Source organism: Pleurodeles waltl, chromosome 4_2, assembly GCF_031143425.1.
Source record: "Pleurodeles waltl isolate 20211129_DDA chromosome 4_2, aPleWal1.hap1.20221129, whole genome shotgun sequence".
NCBI classification, from domain to species: Eukaryota; Metazoa; Chordata; class Amphibia; order Caudata; family Salamandridae; genus Pleurodeles; species Pleurodeles waltl.
In genome coordinates this window covers 1,012,873,536-1,012,883,536 of record NC_090443.1, presented here as the reverse complement: position 1 = coordinate 1,012,883,536, position 10,001 = coordinate 1,012,873,536, and positions in this window count along the sequence as shown.

The window sequence follows — 10,001 nt, the reverse complement described above, 5'->3', positions numbered from 1 at the left end:
GGTGAAAGGGACCCATAAAGTCAAGACCCAGTTTGGCCCAGGGCTTGTTCGGAATCTCAATGGGAGAAAGTGGCGCTTTCACTACAACCTTACTTTTGTCATTGTGTGCACAACTCATGCAGTCTTTTACAACGGCCTCAGCATCACGATCTAACCCTGGCCACCAGTATATTGTTCTAAGTCTGGATTTCGTTAAACTTCTACCCAGGTGTCCTTCATGAGCCAAATTAAGAATCTTACTCCTCACACCTTCAGGAGGTATAGATTTATTACCCCTAAATAGCTCATTACCATTTAGAGAGAGCTCATCTGTTACATTCCAATAAACTTTCAAAGAGTCAGGAATGTCTTTGTGCAACGACCAACCTTTTACAATGAACTCTCGAAGTTTATGTCTGTCTGAATCTTTCTCTACAGCCGAAATCCACTCCTCTTCATTGATGGCTGCTTCTCTCACCCAATTAATGATAACCTCATCATCAGAATCCTCACTACTAACAACCGAAGAACAGGACAAAAAATCTGCTACCACATTCTTCGGTCCTGGCACATATTCCACAACAAAGTTGAACTCTAATAGTCCGTCCGCCCACCTACGTATTCTTTATTCTTGGGGACAACTCTTCATTCTTCCTGGAGGAAAAGATTTGGACAAGAGGCCTGTGATCAGTTCTCACCACAAAAGGCAAACCCCATAAGTAGAATTTGAAGTGCTTGATTGCCCACATACAAGCAAGTGCCTCAATTTCTATGACAGAATAATGTTGTTCAGCTTCTTTGAGGGAACAAGAAGCAAAAGCAATTACTTTCTCCTCTTGTTCCACCCTTTGGGTAAGAACAGCCCCCAAACCCTTGACACTTGCGTCAGTGTACAAATAAGTTTTGGCACATTCATCAAAAATGCCCTAAAGTGGGCATCATACCAATACAGTTCTTTACAAAAGAGAAGGCAGACACGCATTCATCTCCCCAGTCAAACTCACAACCCTTCTTTAACAAGACTCTCAAAGGTTGTGTCACACTAGAAAAATTGGGAATGAATTTAGAGTAATACTCTGCCAATCCTAGGAATGACCTCACGCCATCTTTATCTTTAGGTTCAGGTGCATGGACTATAGAGTCAACTAACTTTAGCTTGGGTCTGATTCCCTCCCCAGAAATAATATGTCCTAGATATGTCACAGAGGCGACCCTGAATTTACATTTGTCTTTCTTAACAGTAAGGCCGGCCTCCACTAACTTGCTCAAAACCTCTCTTAAAATCCTGTCATGTTCATCCACAGTCTTGCCATGAACCAAAATGTCATCTTGGAAATATAATATGCCAGAGATTCCACCTAAGACTTTTTTCATGATGCGTTGAAAACATGCAGCCGCAGAGGCCAGACCAAAGGGCATTCGTAAAAACTGATAAGCCCCCAAAGGTGTTACAAAGGAGGTAAGGTGTCTGGACTCAGGGTGCAAGGCAATCTGATGATAAGCTGAGGATAAGTCCAACACACGAAACACTTTTGAACCACCCAAGCATGATAACTCTTCCGTAATATTAGGTAGAGGTTGTCGATCTACCCAAATATACTTATTAAGATCTCTGAGATCTACACACATGCAGATTAGTTTCCTGTTATCCTTCGGTGCCAAAACAACAGGGGCTAGCCATTCTGAAGATTCTATCTCCTCAATTATCCCCGCTTTTAACAATCTATCGAGTTCCGCTTTGAGAGGTTCTAACATTAACCTAGGTACTCTTCTGACTTTATGTACAATCGGGGTTGCATTTTTCTTTAGTATAATTTTGTGTTCAAAATTTGCAAAACAACCTAAATCCTCACTAAATACACTTGGGAATTCTTTACAAATCTCCATCGGGTCATTCACCTTACTCACTACCATAACTTGATTATCTGAATTGGGATCCAATTTAATACCCATGTCCCGTTGGTGTCGCCAACTTAACAAATTATTGCCACGTTTGGCCACATAGACTTTCCCTATGGTGACCTTGTCTTCGAATTGAATTTTCATGATCTTGTACCCGATAACATAAATTTTAGTGCCCCCATAACTGACAGGGTTGATATCAGGTTTAATTAAGGAATCTGGAATTCTCCCAAAAATCGCCTGCCAGTTCTTATCGCCAACCATTGTGTAAGGAGAACCCGAGTCTGCCAGGACTGTAACCGTTTTATCATCCAGTTTAATGGTACACTCAGGAGTGACCACAGGTCCCTGATCTACCATACTAGTGTTGAACTCAACTTGGTTAACTTCTTATTCTACATATAATACCATCTTGTTAATATTTTCAGTGATCGAATCTATGTTACTTTTGTCATTGTTACAGACTCTAGCATAATGACCTCTTTTCCCACACTTCCTGCATAATGAATTACGTGCAAAGCAATTGGGACTGTTCGCTGCATGACCCATGTTGCCGCAGCGGTAACAACGTAATGATTTAAGGTCCCTCTTCTTCTCTTGAATTGATATTTGTGTCTTATTATCATTGCTAACTCTTAAAACTTCTTCTTGAATCCTTGGTGCTTGTATAGTGGAGAGACCATCTCCTTCGATATGGTTCATCTCTTTGATCCAGCTGCTGGTACTTTCCATTCCTTCGACAATTGCAATCGCCACCCTCAGGTCGGCGTTCTTTGTCAATAACTTCTCCTGAATTTTCTTGCTATTGGTGCAACGCACAAGTTGATCTCGAATGAGGGAGTCCGTGATTTCACCAAAATCACAAGTGCGTGCTAATGTACGTAAACCAGCGATGAAATTTGCAATTTGCCTTGAGATCTGGCGAAAAATTTGTGCCTTTCTAACACTACATTAAGTTTAGACTCGAAATGTGTCGCCAACATCGCCACAGACATCTCATACACGTCTATGGGTTCACCCTCAGCCCCACCCATGGTTAAGGGTTCCAGGCTGTTATAAATATTCCTCCCTTCAATTCCCAGATTGTGAAGAAGAACAGCTTGTTTCCTAGCTGGGGAGAACTTTTCTCCACCTATGGCTATCAAATACGAATCAAAAAGGTTTTTCCATCGTTTCCATGTAAGGATAGGATCACCTTTGTCAGATAAAAAGGGAGGTGGTTGGGACATAGTAGGTGTAGCCATGGTGAATCACACAAGTTTGTCTCCTGATTTTTGAAATGGTAGAGGAATAATTAAAGTTAAATAAGTTATTTGGGATCAATGTTTTCTCTTATTGTTCCAGTTGAGTAGGAAACAAGGTGAGAAGTTAAAAGTTCTCATACAATAAATAAGGTGGCAGCGGTTTAGTCTTTATTATAGAAATCACGGCGTCATGTTTGGTAACGATTGAAGCGGTCTAGTCTTCCACAATGTGACCGGACTCATACACGGAAGAGAAACGTGGAAAAAATGGCAGCGGTCTAGTCTTTACTGTAGAAATCATGGCGTCATGTGGTGCGCATGGAGAAAATGCAAATGCAAATGAAAAGAACACAGCGTTATTTGAAAATGTAGCGTCAATTAGCGCGCGACGAAAACACCTTCAGTCTCTAAACAAGATGATGCACGCGAGACAGGATGCTAGCAGAGAACGAAAGTATTTCCAGAAAATTATATTCTTCTACCTGAAAAATGCTGGTTTATGCCGTATACTGCAGCCAACTGTCAGGTCGGAAAACGTCCATTCGCTCTTGGCACAAATTAGGAATGAGCAAAAAAACTTTCTTAATAGCACAGCAACGGAGATCACTCACAGGCGGACAGCGGATCTCTCAACCACAGGTATTTGGAGCAGCGACTCCAAAAACGCCACTGGATCACTTCAGGAGAACGAGGTTGAGGAGACTGAAGGGAGCGGTGCCGAAACTGAACTCAAGAAGGTAGGTCACGATGGCAAAGAAAGTTTAGTGGGTTCTGGGTTGGTTCGTCACCAGTGTTACGAAGACGTAGTCATGAATGGTTGAAGGAAGAGGTTTATTTCTCGTAACCAACCCAAAGCAAGAGACGGGATGAACACCGTCTCAACCGACACCAACAACCGCCGCACCACAAATGGCTGCCTGGAACCACAGTGTCACCAGGCTCCAGAATGAGAATCCTGGAACACTAACATCACCGAGGTTCCAGGCCTACAGCATGCCAGGTATATTACAAAACTTTCAGCATTCCAGCTGAGTTCATTGACCAACATACTTCTTGTGATGGTTTTGCCATTTTATTTCCTAAGCTGTACTTTTCTCAAGAAAGTTAGTTCCTTTTATTTTTAATAAACCCTTGAGAATGCTGAGAAATCACTTTGTGTTTATGCAACAAGACGCATTAATTTTTGTTCAATTACAAGTAAAAGTAATGAAGATGGAAAGAGAATGGCTGTATGACTTAAACAGAAACCCGTCCCCCCTGCTTGCTGTTGAAATATTTAGATATTGGAAAAGCACTGGAAATGTGCATTACTAAAGCGGCATGTGTTTAGCAGAGCACGCAAATCGACAGGAAAAGCACGCCTTGCCAATAAAATTGCCGAGTCATCCTTTGTAGTTATCATGCAGTGAGTTTCCAAAAGGTACTGACCTGGTACATTAAATGATGATGGTTGTAAGTTTGTGCTGCTGTAGAATGAGATAGCCATCTGAAAATAAACACCATACCCTCAAGACGCAGCTTGACATTTGACCTCGGCCTTTAAATGCCCAGCAAACATGACGAGATAAGAACAAGAATTAAAGGCCCAGTGACAGAAAAAGAGTCTGTGGAAGAATACAGTAAACATAGCTTTGGCAAGGGGATGAATAAACTGGTCCTGGACACCCTAAGTCAGCAAATCAAAAGCAAGAAAGTGTGAGTTACAAACCACAAAGCAAATAGCAAGCAACAAGCAGAATGTATTCCCAGGTCAACTTTCTGAAACTCCCCAAGACGTCTGTTAGCGTACGCAGATAGCTGTGCTGTCTAGTAGGCTGGGACCTTCAAATGATCAATTTGTTAAAAGCAGTAGTCACTTACCTTTGTAGCTAAAATAAGAATCTGTCATGTTATATGATATGTTGTTTAAGGGTTATGTTACAGTCTCGTACACTGGAGCATAGGGGGGCACGAGCACACACCACGGGAGAGGAATCTGCAGGACTCTTTCCTATGAAAGCTCTCACTTTGAAGTTAGGGAAAGCAAACACCGCGAAGCTCCCTTGGAAAACACATCCTGACATTTGACCTCTGTCTTTGAATGTGAGGAAACTTGACAAGATAAGAACAAGATTTAAAGGTCTGTTTACTGAAAGCGAGATCGTGAAAGAACACAGTAAACAAAGTTTGAGCAACAGGAGAGACAAATCTCAAGTTGAGCAGCCTAAAACAAATAAAGACAGAGAATTTAAGTTACAAAGCTAATGGTAAGTAACGGGCGGAATGCATTCCTAAGTCGGCTTTCTGAATGTCCCCGAAGTGTGTTTAGCAAATGTCTGGTGGGCTGTGACCTAAAAAGAGAAGCTGCCTTTTCTCTTTTATTCCTTTTACATGTAGTCTTTGCTGCTCATATGATTCTTGCTTGCAAGCCTTACAATTAAATAGCTGAAGGTCATCACTGCTCAGGCTGTCCTCAACAGGTGGTTTGCAAGATGACCTATTTTAGGCTGCCTTCTGTAAATGGGCTCTTTCTTCAGCAGCAGACAAGCTTCCCATGGGCCCCAGTGCTTGACGGGAAATATGCACCAGACAGAGGAGTAAACATGACAGGTCTTACTGGGGTAACCTGGCCTGTGCGATGGAAGCAGCTAGTGCTGTAGGGCTCCAGTAGCATCTATTGTGAGAACACCACGCAGCGCCATGACCATGTGTCTTATTTTTATCACGGAGGTCCTAACACTGAAACATGTGCATCACTTCGATAGCTCAGTTGGTAGAGCGGAGAACTGAACAGGTTAAACTGATGCCCCTTAGGTCGCTGGTTCAAATCTGTCTCGAAGGACTTTTTATTTATGTGCACTCCATATTTCATTTCACATTCTGAAATTAAAATACACCATGTTTTCAAGCAAGGACGCTAGAGCTTGACAATTCTTTTTGTCCCCCACACTTTTATCAGATGGCACCAAGAACTGAATTTAGCCAGAGCACTAATGGAGGGAGGTGCAGCCGCTGATCCCAGTGATTGTCAGAGAGAGAAAAGGAGGAGTCTGTGCAGAGGAAGCTGGAAATCATTGATACAAAGAGACCGACTACTTCCTTGCACAGGTGGGATCACCACTGACATTTATGGGGGTGCAGCGCCCCCAGCAGGGCACGTGGGGAACAATCTGTAGGAAGTTCGGCTGTAAAATTTTTCCCTTCCTACTTAGTATAGTAGTCAGTTTCCCCACTTGTCACGCGGGAGACCGGGGTTCAATTCCCCGACGGGAAGACTATGTTTTCTACTTCACTTTAGAAGTACATTTGGTTATTTTTTTAGTTTACAATGTCGACATTTTAGAAGTATTGCGATTTAATGTATATGAAGTGCACTGTATAATATGATCAGTGGCAGCATATAGAATTGTAATAAATACCAACACTGAGGCGCCTCCAGCAGAGCCCTGGCAGGCTTGGAAATCCAACAGAGAAAGCTTTCAACATGAAGGAATCAAGTTTTGTAAACACATTTTAAGTTTAAGTTATGAAGAACTTTTTTGATAGCGAATGTTTAATATTTACAGAAAAACAAAGTGCTATGTGGTGAACAATTGGTACTTGCTGTTTTGCTTGATTATCAATTCCACGTAATCGCGTCATGGTTACTTTTAAATGTATTATAAGCTTCATCACTATTAATTTTTCTAGCTGCGCCTCTGATTTTTAACTAAAACTATATATCATCTATACAAACGATTAGAACCAAACTGTATCTTTTTTAATAACGAACGTACTTTTCTGACATTGGACTGAACGCAAGTTGTAGTAACGAAGAAACGTAGGTTTCCTAGTAGTGTATTGGTTATTCATGTTTTTTTAATAGTTTGTGTCTCTGTCAATTCTATGTCAGGACCGGAGGCTCTGATTATGCTTCTCTTTCCATGCTTTTAATATTCAGCAGCCAATAGGAAAGGTTATACAAACAAAACTACAAATCCCATGAACCCCAAGGGACACAACTACAACCATAGAGACCAACCCTATAAAACCCTCATGACTCAGTGTCTCTTCCTCTTTCTTTGCTGCTGCGCAGCCAGTTAAGTCGCTTTTTGCCTTAGCGCGATTTGTTACATATAATATTGTTGATTGATGTTGTTTAATACATAATTTACTAACGCGCACTAACGCGCACCTTACTGCCGAAGGGCGGCTTGCCGCCCGCAGTTGCTGTGGAGTGGGAGCCGGTATCGGGGAGCGGGACTGCGCGACCTCGTCGCGCAGTCCTATTTCTATTTCTAATTCGAACGAAGGGCGCGCGAGCCGACCGGCATTTCTCCTTCTATTTCAAGGACTTGCCGATCGACTCGCACGCTTGCTGTTGGGCTGTGAGTGCCCCAAAACCCTCTTCTGGGCACTGAAAACTTCGTTGTTTAGAAAGTTGGGCATTTCTATGTCATAGCCCTGTGCTCCCCCTGAACGCCCTGTCAGAAAGTGTCTGCAGGGTTGTAAAATTATAATTCAGGTGTTTTCACCTAGAGCTTGGTGCAGGTGCTCCCTCCACATTTAAAATCTCTCTTTTTGTTCTCACCTGCATTGGGGTCAGATTAGTGTATGTGTATACTCTTTTATATATTTATATTTACATACACTGATAAGCTCCCCCTCTCCACCAGTGCTTTGGTGGGTCCTTTACCTTGAAGGTATTATGTATGAAGAAGAGCTTGAGGGTGATGAAAATTACTTCTATGAGGAAGTCCATCCAGGCTCCTTCGAACAGGATCTGGCCCAAGCTCTGGACGCAGGCGTGCGCCAGACAGTGAATGATGCCCTAGCCAAGGCAATCACCCCTCTGAAACACCACCTTTTCGGGTTTGCACAACAGCAGGGATGGCTTCCCCCCAAAGGAAACATGTTTGAAGGACAACCCAATCCTCCCGCAAAATCCATTCACGCCGAGGCATTCGAGAAATTAACGTCATCTTTAATGACGGAGCACCCTTATAGCATGTCAACTGATCCTCCCTCAGACCCTTCGGAGGACTCGGAGGGTAGCTCATCTCACAGCCCTCCTATGGAGGATTCACAACCTCGTAAGCGCAAAGCTAAATCCCACCATACCTCCGGGGCTAAACAACCTAAACTCTTAACATTTGAACCGGGGGAGATCATTCACCCCAAATCCTCTGCTTGGATTCCTCCCCCGGAGGTCTCAGATTACGTAAAAAATCACCTGCGACAAGAATTTGATAAGGAGGTAAGAGCTCGCCTTCGCTCTGAGTGCCCAAGACCTGACCTCCCAGACAAAATATCAGAAACTCCAGAAATAGACCCCTCCATGATTACTTACCTCAAAAGGTACACTAAAGACCCTAAGAAGGGAATCGACAGGGCCTGGAAATCCTGTCAGGATAAACTTTTGGATTTAACAGGCCCCTTGACCAAGAGCCTGGAACTCGCTTACCAAGCGAAAGAATCCAATGTCCCGATAGACTCGGATACTCTCATTGGATGGTCTCAAAGAGCAATCTGCATTCTGGGCAATACCAATTGCGCCATTTCCAATGAACGCCGCAGATCCATTCTGATGAAAATGGATCCCAAGTTAGCCGACCTGGCATCTTCGGAAGCGGGCCCAGCGGCCCAAGGTCTTTTATTTGGAGCCCCCTTCTTAAAAGAACTCTCCAAATTCGTTGCTACCTTTTCCAGCCTGGATAAAGCACAGGGCTCTATTAGGAAAGCTCTTCGCCCTCTTTTTTCCCGGGCCGGATGCTTCAGAGGGCGATCGTTCGGCCGGAGATTTCACAACCCCACTGGAGATAGCTTCCAGGGCCATCAAGGCAGAGGTGGTTACCAAGATCAGCCCTCCACCTTCTATCCCTCAAGAAGGTCCTTCCACGGCCGCTTCCGCAGAGGAAGATTCAGAGGGGCAGCTGCCGCCATTCAAGACTCCTCCTCTACAGGTGAGAATCATTCCTTGGGAGGAAATTTCTTTGGGGGGGCGCACTCGACTTTTCTATCACAATTGGCTAAAGATATCAAACGATCCGTGGATACTCGAGACCATTCTTGGTTTCAAGATAGAATTTTTTCAATCCCCCATCCAGAATCTTCCCACAAACACAATGTATTTTTCCCTCTCAGATCGGTCTTTTATACACAAAGAAATTATTGCTCTCCTGTCAAAAGAGGCGATAGAAGAAGCCACTTTACATCCCAGGGGTTTTGTAAGCCCCATCTTTTTGGTAGACAAAAAGGGAGGCGGATCAAGATTGGTCCTCAACTTGAAAGAATTCAACCAATGGATCCTCTACCGACATTTCAAAATGGAGGGGATCCATTTACTTCGAGACATCCTTCGAACAGGAGATTGGATGGTCCGCTTGGACCTCAAAGATGCTTACTTGTCCATCCCCATCTTTCCCCCTCACAGACGTTTCCTACAATTCCGCTGGGAGGGGAGGATATTCGAATTCAAAGTTCTCCCTTTCGGCCTTTCGTCGGCTCCGTGGTGCTTCACGAAGTTGATGAGACCGGTGGTGGAATATCTGAGAGCCAGGGGTGTTCGTCTCATCATCTACCTGGACGACATCATAATCATGTCCCAATGCCATCAGACGCTCATGTTACATCTCGAATGGGCGATTTCTCTCCTTCAAGATCTGGGTTTTGTGATCAATGTCCAGAAATCCATACTGGTCCCGTCTCAATCAATAGAATTCCTAGGATTCCTGGTGGACTCTCCCTCTGCTCAACTGATTCTCCCACAAGTGAAAGTGAAGAGGATCAAGAAAGAATTGAGACTTGCATTGTCCAAAACGACTGTATCATTGAGATTCCTAGCCCATATAGTGGGGCTGCTAGCGTCTTCTATCCAGGCGATCTTTCCGGGTCCTCTGCATTACAGAGCCCTCCAGC